This window comes from Anopheles coluzzii, chromosome 2, assembly GCF_943734685.1.
Source record: "Anopheles coluzzii chromosome 2, AcolN3, whole genome shotgun sequence".
Taxonomy (NCBI): Eukaryota; Metazoa; Arthropoda; class Insecta; order Diptera; family Culicidae; genus Anopheles; species Anopheles coluzzii.
Genome location: NC_064670.1, coordinates 7,239,815 through 7,252,509, shown reverse-complemented (window position 1 = coordinate 7,252,509; position 12,695 = coordinate 7,239,815).

Sequence of the window (12,695 nt, the reverse complement as noted above, 5' to 3'; positions counted from 1 at the left end):
TTTTAATAAACATCCTTTGTAAGTTACTTAGTCAAGCTTACTGGCAAAAACAGATCCACTACCTTGTCAGCTGCCTTCCGGAAGTTATCCCAAACACATGCCATGGCAGACGAAGACATGCGTGTAGACATATTTTTAAGTTCTGCTGTTCTCGGTTTTCGCGACAAATTTGTTGGTGTAGAGCTTTTGCATCATGTTAGTACGTACAATTTCAATAGGACTTAGCTAGAAGATATTGGACCGGTTCGCGGATTAGGGTTTCATATAAAAAATCCGCCGAAATTCACCTAAAATGATCGGATTGAATTCTGGCATTATTGCATACCGCTGCGAAACCAGTGGTCGTACATGTTTCCCTCGGTACTTTTTCACTGTTTGGCCGGTTGCATTGATTTTCCGGCTAAGCGAGCGCAGCAATGTAGCCACTTGTTTCTCAGACTTCATTTTCAGCTTCCTTTAGAAACTCAAGTCTCTCAGGGTCGTCGGCCATTGGGAACCGGCGTCTTACTTTCGATGCTCTGATTATTGCCTAATAGTGCCAAGATGCTGTAGATGGCGGAAAGGACTTATCCGACGTTCACAAATTGCTGCAAGATGTCCGTTTTCGTCATCGCGGGGTGCCGTTCTTTGATCGCGCATACCTCTTAACGAAGTTGCTTCACTTTAATTTCTTTAATTATCAAGTGTCTGGTCGAATATTTAGATTAATTTTTGGAGTTTAGAAGGTTTTCTTCCATTTGCTTATAGTAATCGTAATTTGTATTACATTCGTTTCACATACTTCTGTACACGCATTAATGATTAATGCTCCAAGACGTACGATTAATTGATCGGAAACGTGTGTCGTAATTAGATGGTTTCACGCCAACACACACACACACAGCCACATTCACTCCTAATCTTACAATCCACCCATAGTGCCAGCTGCATCATTAACTCGCCTGTATCTCCTACATTCACGCTCCATCGTGTGGGACATTCATGCTTTTTCAGTACATTGAACGATCGACGTCATCCGCCCCATGTTGAACAGCGTTGCTTCGCTCCTGCTGTCGAGTGTCATCCCACTCGCCGGGCCCACTTCACCAGAAGCATCATCGGTGAAGCTAATTACTCATCCACTCACCTGCACACGCCGGGAGTCCGGGAACCAGGGAGCTCTGTCTACCGCCGCCACCGCCACCACTGCTTTAATTTATGATACGCTCCTTAATATTACACACCTATCTTATTTTACAAAATTTATTGCAAACAAGGCGCTAAGAAACGCGCCAACGCCTTCCACCGATCCCCCTCTCCAAGCGAGCGGGGCTCCGTTTCGTTTCATCGCTTCAAACGTCGCCATCGGTCGCAGCCCGAGCTTGGGTGGGTTGTTTATCCCAGGGCAATTCAATCTCTCCCTCCCCTTCCCCGCCCGGTGTGCCGCGTCCTGGTACGATTATGTTACGGCTGGCCTGGCAAGTGTAAATTGAGGCATAGCAGACAGCGTACAGCGGTACAGGGATATTAAACGTATCCTAAACACTTTTATTTTCACTTACATCTTCCGGGTCCGCGCGTAGATAAGAGCATAAGAGCCCGGGGGCAGGGGAAGATATGATATCGTCTTTCTGGCGCGTACCGGCACCGGTGTCAGGCGACGCGGTGCGCGCTGATTTATGTTCCGCTGCTTAAGCTGTTGCTGATGGAAGGTGGATATTTATCGGTTGTATTAATTTAAAAACTTAATAACCGTTGAAACGGTACAGCGACGATAGAGTTGTTGCCGTGCTGGTGAGGGCGAAATGGTACCATCCATTCAAAAGGGCCCCAAGTGTTTGCAGCATTTGATGGACCGTATGTGAATCTCCTGAAGACTTATAATGAATGAACACGGTCCTTATTTTAAATTGTAGGACTTTTTTTCACAATTCCCTAAGGTTTATTCATCGAGTGAATTGCCACTGCTATGAAATTATCTCATTTATCTTGAGCCTAATATACCTAATGATACAAACAAGCATGACGTCAATGTCATCTTCGACATTGAAGCAGTCAAACAAGATTACACTCAAGAATTAGTACACAAAATGTGGTCGTTTACAAGGCTGAAATTCAATCACAAAAAGCTGTCCTATATCTTATCAACCATATCGCCTAAAAACACGTACTAGTGTCACTCGGTGATGGATGCTACAAGCATTTACCTGGAGCAATAAATGGTTCTGAAACGATAATTTTGATCGATATTCGGTGCCTTCTACTTCAGCTAAGCCACAGATCTTCATTGCATTCCAATTTGTTACCAGCACTGTTAATAACAGACAAAAACGTGGGGAACCGTTTTAAACCTTATAGCACGAAAGCTAACCATTTGGATAAGCATATCCAAGTGGCGCAGCATCTGCCCGGTCCGGTTTAAGGTGGGTGGGTATGGTAGGGAAGCGGGGTAAACCAACAAATTTATACCATTGCAATCTGTCACGCCGGTCTGCGGTACAATCGACCCAATCGTCTAAAATGCGTGGGGCGAGCGGGGGCAACAAAAACAACAGCTCCAACAACGACAACAAAAAACGCAAGCAGGAAACGATTCTGTTTCGGTTCGGTTGCGATCTAATAAGACGATAAGAGGACCATCCCGGTAAGTAATGATATTCATTCTTCAGCCTTCAAACGAGCGGGGGAGTGGGACAATAAGCACCACAAGAGTGGGATAAAGTGAATCTTACAGTGAAGCTAGGGAAAGGATGGACATGAAGTAAAAGGGTTCTAAATTGACCGAAGCGAGCTAGACGTAACCAGTAGTTTCGTTGCTTATCACAACCTTTCCAGCCAAAAAGGGGAAGCACAAAACAGTCGGAAAGGCGGCAGACATATGGGGGACGCTTGAAATATATACGATTGTTCTATTTTCCCGAAAAGCGAAGCGAAAATAAAATGAGTTCTTGATAGCCAATATGTACGCATGCTGATGTAGAGAGGAAAAATTCGAGCTGCTTCCCGGTCCTTAATCCTTTGTGCACGATTTACAACATTGCGTTTGTATGCTAGCCATTGTACCGCTATACCACTCCAGGCATCTGTTTGCAGGCGATTTTGGTTGTTAATTCTGATACCAAAAAGTCTCTTCTGTATGTACTAGTGCCCGGCTCAATTCAGCCATGCCATGGACCGACCGGGCGAACGTTGAATTTGAAAATTAGAGCTTACTCCTGCTACCAATAAAATATTCAACCAATCAGCTAATCAACCAACATCATTCGACACTTCTCCCATCGTTGCCGAAACGATCGGTACACAGCTTTGTTGTTCCACTTCCCTCCATCTAATTACTCGTATCGTGATCCGGGAAACGAAACGGAAGCGGGGGAATGTAATTCAAATGCACTTAAATTTTAACGTTAATTTGCTTCCAACAGGATGCACGAACGGGCCCAAGAAGCCATGGTTATTTTTGCGTCCTCCTTCTGCGAACTCTTCCGGTGTCTCCCCGTCCCCAAAAGCCTGCAAAAACCAGCACCCAAAATTGCATGTTCGCAATCCAACATGTACTGGAAAGTTTCGCGGAATGCACGTAATTTTGGCGATTGAAAATGAGGGAAACAAAAATGAAAAACAACCTCCCCCACCCCCCTGGGCCAGGTTGCCATCGAACGGTGAGCTTCTAGTAGCCGTGTTATTGGAAAAGCTGTGTTTGTGTGTGAGAGAGAGAGAGAGTTCGAGGGGCACAAGTGTACTTAAAGTGGATCTTTTTTCCCAAGTACCGGAAGTAACGGTGTGTCGTAATCAACCGAACGAAGTGCACGACGACGAGGACGACGACGGTGAGATGATGTAAATTGTAAGAAGTTAGATCCATTTTTGCAAGATTAAAAAGTAAAGAAACGCTATACATATACTTTCCTATGCACACGGGGTTGCACTTCACCTCGTTGCTTCAGTCCAACTTTCTCTTCGTTTCTCTTTGCGAATCCTTCATTGCACCGACACCCCCAGTGCAGCCCCGCATTCCTTTTGCTGGTCGTGGGTTGAAGCGAAATTTCCATCAAATGCCATACCGTGGAGTGCCGTTTCGGTGCCGGTACTTGCGATCGATAACCGTATTTATAGTTTGCTACTCGATAAAGCATCATGAATACATGTGTATGTATGTGTGTGTGTGTGTTTTTCTTGCCTTTCATGTTTATGCCTTATCGTCTTATGCTATTACTGGCAGCCAAGAAAAAGGTCACAGCGTGATTGGATGGGTTGGCCGAGTCGAACGAGTCAACGAGATATTAATAACTTATCGCTTCCTGTGTGAGTTATGCATGATTAGCTTCGGAGTCAACAAAAAACCCCCCGTGGTAAGTTAAGGAATTAGATCAGACTGCACCACAAAAGGATCTTCTACAGCTGAGTGATTCTTGATCTAAAAGCATTTTTTCTTCTTCTGGAGATTATTTCCCCACCATGGCGGGGCTCGTGCGTAAGCAAATTATCGATTCGTTTGAAACACAACTAAGGGTATATTAAAAAATAACTTTTCCTATTATCACGCTTCGGAAAAAAGGGGATCCGAGGTCCTCCTTCCCACCACCTCCCCAAGGCCAACATGCAAATCGAACCAGCGCGAACCAGGGCGTAAGATTACTTTGCGGAATGTACGGTCAAAGAATGCATCCCATCTTAATCATGGTCAGGCAAAAGACAGCCACCCAACCCGCAACACCGTCACAAACCCGTCAAGTTCCGCTGCAGTTGGAAGAAAATTATGAACCAGCAAGAATCAGCAACAGCGCAGCAACAGCAAAAGGGTAAAAAGGAAAGAGTGCAAAACTCCGCAGCGATATCGATGAAATATTTTGCCAGTGCCTTGCGGCTTCATTTTAATTGAAGAAATATTGCTAACGAAAGCTAACCGCCCTGTGCAGCGACGGCAGAAGACGAAGCAAATTTCGATGAAAACCCGGATTGCGTACGATCGATCAATCTGATGCGTCCGTGTTCGATGACAGCGCTAGGCAGCGGATGGCTTCAGAAGAGATTAATTATAATTGTAAATACCATTCCGTTGAAACTATCCACAAAAGAGTGGAGAGCACTTTTTTTTTGGTCGGGATTACATAGAAAATAATAACTATTCCCATTCGTTTAGAGAGGATCACCGCGATGTGTAATTGAAATCAAACTCTGGATTACAAAAAATGCGTGATTGAGCTGTTTCCGTGAAAAGAGAGTCGCAGTGTACAAAAAGTGGCACACAAATAAAGCATTGCACAGTTTTCCATTTGGCTGTTAATTGAAATTTTGTAGTTGAATGCATCACGCAACAGTAGCAAACACTTCCGAGTAAATCTACCGGCGTACATAACTCAACCGTTTGTTGTCTGTTATCCTGGCTTCATGGCTACATTTCCATCCATGCACCAGAAGTTTCATATTGATGGATATAAAGTATCGAAAAACTGGTCTCTGATTTCCCGCGAAACTCCCGCGTGATACCGATAAAAAGTGAAACATTTTAACAGGTTCAGTTATGATCGGTCGCCATTTGTTGATTGTTTGTTATTGCATTGCATTGCATACTCCTTTGGAATATAGGAACGCTAACAGGATGATGTATTCATAAGCCAAACTGGTGGTTATCGTTGAGCGTGCTGTCATATTTGAGTAAGTATTGGTACATTTTATGGCTATCTTTCGAGTAATTTCTTCCAACACAAGTCGTTCGAAATTCTAGAATCCGCAACAATCTAGGTGTGACTTTCCATTGCACATTGTCCCTCCTCGTTGTCCCTAGTGATGCATAATCCGGAGTGATGTCGTGGAACAACTCTGACTCCGGTGCTCCAAATATGAATCCAACTACGAATCATAATCGGATTCGACCCTTTCAATTCCGGGTGAGTCGAGTCGAATCCGGATCAGACCGGACCAGTCCGGAATAGCCTGGAGTTTATTCTGAGACTGGCCTTGAGACCTCCCCCCTCTCTCCCATTCCCTTTTGACCAGCAGTAACTTCAAGTTCGACTCCGATGACTCTGATGACTCCTTGGTATGTACCCATCACTAGATGTCCCTTCAACGTTTAACGAGCCTAGTAAAGATTAGATTAAAATCTTGGTAATATCCCGTCATGCAATCAACCAGAACTTTGAAGAATAATCGCAATAACTGGCTTTCGTAGGCCGGAACCTGGTTTTCAACGTCTTTTTTTATTAAAAGTGTTGAAGGCCACACATGTTTGAGACACCAGGCAAGATGCACTGAACTCGTTGAAACTATTTATATGCTCCTACAGTAACCTATTTTATTGAACTCGTTTTCATCGATACCTACCCCAGAGTCCAATGCTGCAGTAACGAAACCTACCCAATATAGATGATAATGATACCCCCATGAAGTGTTATTTTACCTTCCTCCAATCGGAAATTATCTCTCCACCAGATTATTATTAAAATCCTCACCTCCAGAACGTACCTTTCCCCTTCCCAGTCGAAGGTCGCCCACCCAAAAGCATAGCAACCGTTTACCATCGCTTTGTCTTCCGCCCGGCACGGCAAACAATCGGGTGCGCCCACCTCCCATTCGCCGGACACTATTGTCAGGGTAGAAAGGCACACGGTTCATGACTCATTTAGAGTCCAAACCCCTCTGCCTCGCTCGACCGACCCCACAGGGAAAGTAACACCCCCAGTTCCCAGCTGCGCACCGTCAGCTGACAGTTTTCGGACCCCGATTCGCGTCCCCTCCTTCAAATAGCTTTCTCAAATAGCCCCCCCCCCATCCACCGAAAAGGATTATACCGTTCCAACCTCCCCCGGTGGGGCCGGTGGTGCAATGGCAGGGACGACTTATCGTTCAGGACAATAAACTCGTCGCTTTATGAATGCGAAATGGACTTCCCTTTGGCGCGACTTGGACCTTCCTTGGGCCAAACCGTCCCCTCGAAAACGCGCATTAATTTCGTGTCTGTCGTGTGGACACCCGAAAAAGGTGGTGGGAAGGTGCGAGAGGACGACGACGACGTCTCTTCCGTTTTTTATCGCTTCCTTCGGCTAACAGAGTGGTTGTAACTGTCATTGGTAGCTGTTTGCAGTGCAACTAAAACTTGTGCAGCGGGGGAAGATACGTTTGAGGGGAAGGGGGCGAAAAAAAACTGAACCAAAATAAAAGAAAACAATACACCGCCACCCCCCTGCTCAAACCGTGTTGGAGCACATGATAGAGAAACTAATTTCGATGGTACCAAATCTGCCCGGCAGAATCTAACAAAAACACGCTGCCAAAGGAACATCGGAGCGACAAAGCAACAAAAGACGAACACGCCCGCTCTTTATCAATCGCTCCCTCCATCTGGAGGGAGCTCGGACATTGTGGGTGCTGCAGTACTGTGCCACTTTCCATTTTTTTCCATAATTTTATTGTTTTCACTTTTTATGCTTATGTTTTATCATTATGCCAGGCCAGTTCGACACCGGGCAGCCGAGAATGTGACAGGGTGTAAGCTTTTTTGACGGTGAATTTAAATAAAACACAATCGAAACGAACCATAAAACAACATTGCCCATCGCACAAAAGGGTCTTAGATAAAAAAGAGGGAGCTTGCCGCCACCCACCCCGAACACATCTAGCTTATTGAACAATGGCACATTTAAGCAAGTAAAAGAACAAAACCATTAAGCAAAACAAGTCTCCGTTGCAAAGTAAATACAGCACCACCCGAAAACCCGAGAACCAAGTCTCAAAAAGGTCGAACGAATCAGTTAACAAAGACAAAACGTGTATACAGTGTATGCGCATCAACGTCGCAAATGGAGACGCCAAACGCCGAACGGGTGCATCCTGCGTAAAGCATTCACATCGGGCCAGAGTGTCCTCCCATTGTTTCCGTTTCAAACGATGGGAAGGAAGCAATAAGGATAATCGAAACGCAAGTGTCCGCTTGTTTCCGCGTGATCCTTGCAGCGTACGGTGCCAAACCGGTACCAAGCCAGGGGGGGGAAGGAATAAGCGCCAAACTCTGTTCCAAAAAACCGTGCGTCCACGGAAAAACACTAAACAAAATCAATCGCAGCCCTGCTGGATGCCTTTTTTGGCATTCATCCGTTCGGCATTTATCGTTTGTGGAGTGTATATTAATGTTTTGTTGCTGGCTCGAATTTATTTATCTTCGGTTCGGTATTGTGTGCTGCCACACTGTTTTCGATTCGTTTGTTTGTCTTATTTTTTTTGTGTGTCGGTTTAGTTTGGCAACTATCTTACGTTGTTCTAGCTTCTATCGTTATCTTCTCTTGTCTTTTTTTCTCTCTCTTCCTCTTTCTTCGATAGTCCAATATTGAAAACCACCCATTTGCGGATTTCTTAAATCGTGTTCGATCTGTTGTTCGGTGTTGTTCGAACAAAGAAGTGCTGTTTTCTCTTTTTTTGCAATTTTCATAATGACGCTCGAGAATGCAAGAAATGTTTACTGCACCACACGTACACACACACTCACATACATAAGGGGGTTGAACCAACCGAGACAGTCTGGTATGTTTCGTGTGTGAGAAAAACATCATTTTTCACCGGTCGGTAATTTATGATCCGACAGCGGGAATCGAATTGTATCGGCACTTGGTGCGTTCGCTTGTTTACGGCGTCAGGATTCAATTTATCTAAAGGGTTAATGTTTCTTGTTTTACTTTTTTTTTACGTCGAGCTTTCCAGCACTCTTCTCATGCAAAACTGCATTAAATAATGATTACAGCGGAACAGTGGCCCCATTTTTGCGCAGAAGGGGAATTCCGTGAAGGTTGTACCTGCCAAAGAGATAAAACAAAACCGAACAATGTGAAGTATTGTGTATGAAATATCTCAATATCATAGTACGATGATAACTGATAACTGATAAGTGTGGTAAATATGAGGATGTTGTAATGCTTTATTTATAGTGAAATATTGAATGCTCTGTGTTGTGTTCATCAATTCGTCAAGCCTGACATAATTGATTCATGTTATTTAATTTAAAAGGAATACAGATTTAGGATAAATGTACCAATAGTGGTGCAATTTGTGGTGGTATAGATGTATTTTAATGGATTCAAAGTGTCAGGAAAGACAATTTCTGATTATTTTAACACATAACAGTTGGAATATGTTTTATCTTCGCAATCACAACCATTTTTACCATGAAACACATCAAATTTACGAAAAAATACATATTTTTGTGATTGCTTCGTTGTACCTATAATGGAGGTATGGTTCCTATAGTCGTCGTATTGTGTTCCTATAGTGGTGGTAAACAAGGATGCCTCAAAACAGTGTATAATATCAATATAACTTAGTTTTGAAGCTGTTTTCGTGTGAGTAGCAAGGATTATTGCTATAATAATGAATTCTTTCGTAATTTGATTGTAAAAAATGTATTAATTTGGTTGATGAAAATATTGACTAAAGTACTGAATAACACCTGTCGTCAACTCATACCCAGAATAGTTTGCTTGATTTGAAGTCGATTTTTCACTCAGCCAAATAAGCGAATTTTGGCCTTTGTTTGGTAAATTACTTACAGAAAACTCATTTTTGTTAATTATTTTAATGAAAACAGTACGACAAGTCAAAAATGTTGCTTGTCCTCTAAAAATGCTTGTCCTCTAATTTATTGATTTTAGAACTAAGACCACTATAGGAACATGCCAGTTTGGTGTGCCTATAATGGCATCATAGTAAAAAACACTTAAAAATTACGTAAATATGGTCAAAAGCCAATGAATTTGAATATAACAATATCATTTCATAATAATTATGTTAAAAAACTAGTAATTGCGTGGTTATGTGGTCATTTAGAACGTTAACAAAAATATGAGTATCGTTATGAAATCCTAAGGATTTTGGAAAAATGTTGATACCTTTCACAAAATAATGGACTTTTCGGTCACTAAGAAACGGAATGGCACCATTTCATCTTTGAATCCTTTGTAAAAGGCTAGAGAACATTTCACACTGTCATAAATAGCTTAACTACTGTTAATTTATCGTACGAGACGCATTTTAGTGCAATACCACCACTATTGGTACTAACACCACTATAGGTACGTTTACCCTACCATGGATTCGCTAAACTCTATTGAAAAACATATTTTTCCATTTCATCTGATATAAGTAAATCTTTAAAGGTAAATGCATTACATGGCATGTTCTTACATGATTATTGCAAACATCATTCCACATGACGTATGTGCTTAGACTCCCAAACTCCCCAGAGAGGTTACGCACGAAAGCAACTGGCTCTGAATCACATTCAATTGCCTCGGTGCTATAAAAAAGGGCGATTTTCCAAAGATTAAGATTTCATTTGACAGGCAAAGTTTCCGGCTTGGACATTCTTCCCCGAAAGAAGCTGAAATGCGCCCCACTCCTCGGCATGGAGACGGCAGTGTCCGCTCAACAAATGGGGTGCATACATATATTCAGCTGACTGTTCGAGCGTGACACCGCCGAAATGATGCCCGGACTCGCACAACGCCGCACGACGAATATAAATCTTTGAACCGTGTTCATAAATCAACATGTTTTACTTTCGACACTGTTCGACACCCCGAACGCTCACACGGGGTTCACTTTCCGAACCGATGCACCGATGTGCCACCGGCCGTGTGTGTGTGTGTGTGTGTGTACAAGGATTTGTCTTAAGTTTGTCCGAAGCCCCCCGTTCCTGACCTCAACCTGGATTGCCGCTGGCACACCCTTTGTCAGACCCTGAAGACCTGGTGGCCCGGGTACTGGGTCTTGCGGAGACTTGTCATCGAACTATTCGCAGCTACGTTTGCTGACATTTGACCAAACCGTATGCGACAGCGGTTCGGCAACCTTCCCGCTCGGTGCTGGTGCTGGTTGTGTGAGCATTCGCCGTGAAATATTTCCAACTCCACTCCCTGGAACGAAATTGAATCGTGCACTCCCAACGATGGCAATACGGTTTGAAATGTGCAATTTAATCTACGCCGGAGCACTGCAAACCCCCCGTACCCGTTCGAAGGCGGGAAAGGACATAAAATTTACAAAACACACAGCAAAACGCAGCTGCGCCCGCTCGGCTTCCTTCGGCAAGCTTGTGTACCGCACCGCAAGCAAAGAGGGCAGTTTAATTGAATATTTATACACATGTGCGATAGGATTTCTTTTGTGCTGGGGATGCTCTCGCTGCATCATCATCGCCGCTACTAACTTGTTTACAGTTGTTTAATACTTTTCGAAATTACTTTAATAGCGGAGCGCGAAATTGCCTGCATGATTGCTTTCGGCAAGTGCAGTGTAAAATTGTGCACGGGCGTAAAGCGTCGGTACAGAACATGTGGAGCGAAACCCCGGCCAAGATGCAACACGAAAGAACGGTTGGCAAAAGCGCTGCCCCGAACTTGATCTTCGCCAGTAAACACCAAAGGGTGGTGATGAGAAATAGTACCACTCGGTAGATGATGGTAGGATTTTTTTTTTTTCCTTTTTGCTCTAGTTGAATCTTTTTATCGCATCGCGTGCTGGCTGGAGTTTCCGCGAGACGAACTTCCTCGGTGCTGACGGGGCAAAGGTTGTCGCTCCCGCCTTTCCCGAGAGCAAAGTTTTATCCCGTGGTGAACGAAAAAGTTTACCCTTTGCAAAGAAAAAAGTTTAGGATGCTACTCTACGAGCACGATCGAGTGTATAATTGTACACCAAGGATAGAAGAAGAAGATGGTGCAAACAGATAGCGGTGTGTAGTAAACAAACTAAAATATACCGGCAAAAAATGAATTACCGAAGCATCTCAGTTGCAGTGCAAGGTAATGAAAAAGGTAACAAAATAGAAATATTCTGATAGAAAGGTATGGAAGTCTAATGGAATTGATGCAAACTCGACAAAAAAGAAGTAGAAGAATACATTTTCGTGAGCCTCAATCATCATCAGTCTGTATTGGTATTGGTTTATAAGTAAAATAAATTGATTCTTAATTAACAAAAGTTCAGGAAATTAATAATGAAATAGCAGAAGCATCCGCAGAGATTTAGAATTTATCGGCAAATATAAAAGCAATGTTTAACTAAACTTTAACGGTTACATCAACTTTGAATTACACGTGTTCTACCACAGTACATATTGCGCCAATCCATTACCACAGCTGATGTGCCGTTTGACAGTTTGCGGAATCGCATTGTTTACATCCAGAGTGGCCAGATTATTTTGGCGGTTTTCGGTATGTGCATCAAAATTTTATCGGTAATTTTCGGTAGGAGTTTAAGGCCGAAAATACACGGACCGGAATTTCGCGGCCGCGGAATTCCGCTTGCTGAAAAATGTATGGATATGACAGTTCGGGAAAGTTGCTGTTGACACTTTGTATATGGGTTTGACAGCAGGCGGAATTCCGCGGCCGCGAAATTCCGATCCGTGTATTTTTGGCCTAAGATTTTATCGGTAGTTTTCGGTAGACTTTGAATTGTTGAGCGGGAGGAGGGGGGGGGGGGGTGGAGTCTAGATGGAAGCTAATCTACTGAACAAAGGTTCAGCAGCACGAGCAAATACATCGTTTATTTATTCAACATCAACTATTTTGATTATTTGGATGAATTGGTAATTTTAATGATAACAAAACATAAATTAGAGATGGGTTCTACAAATCCTGTTTAAATGACTCCTGATTTGATTCCATCGTACGACAAAATCGCACGTCTTACATTATCTGTCAAATCCCATATAAATTTTTACCAGCGCG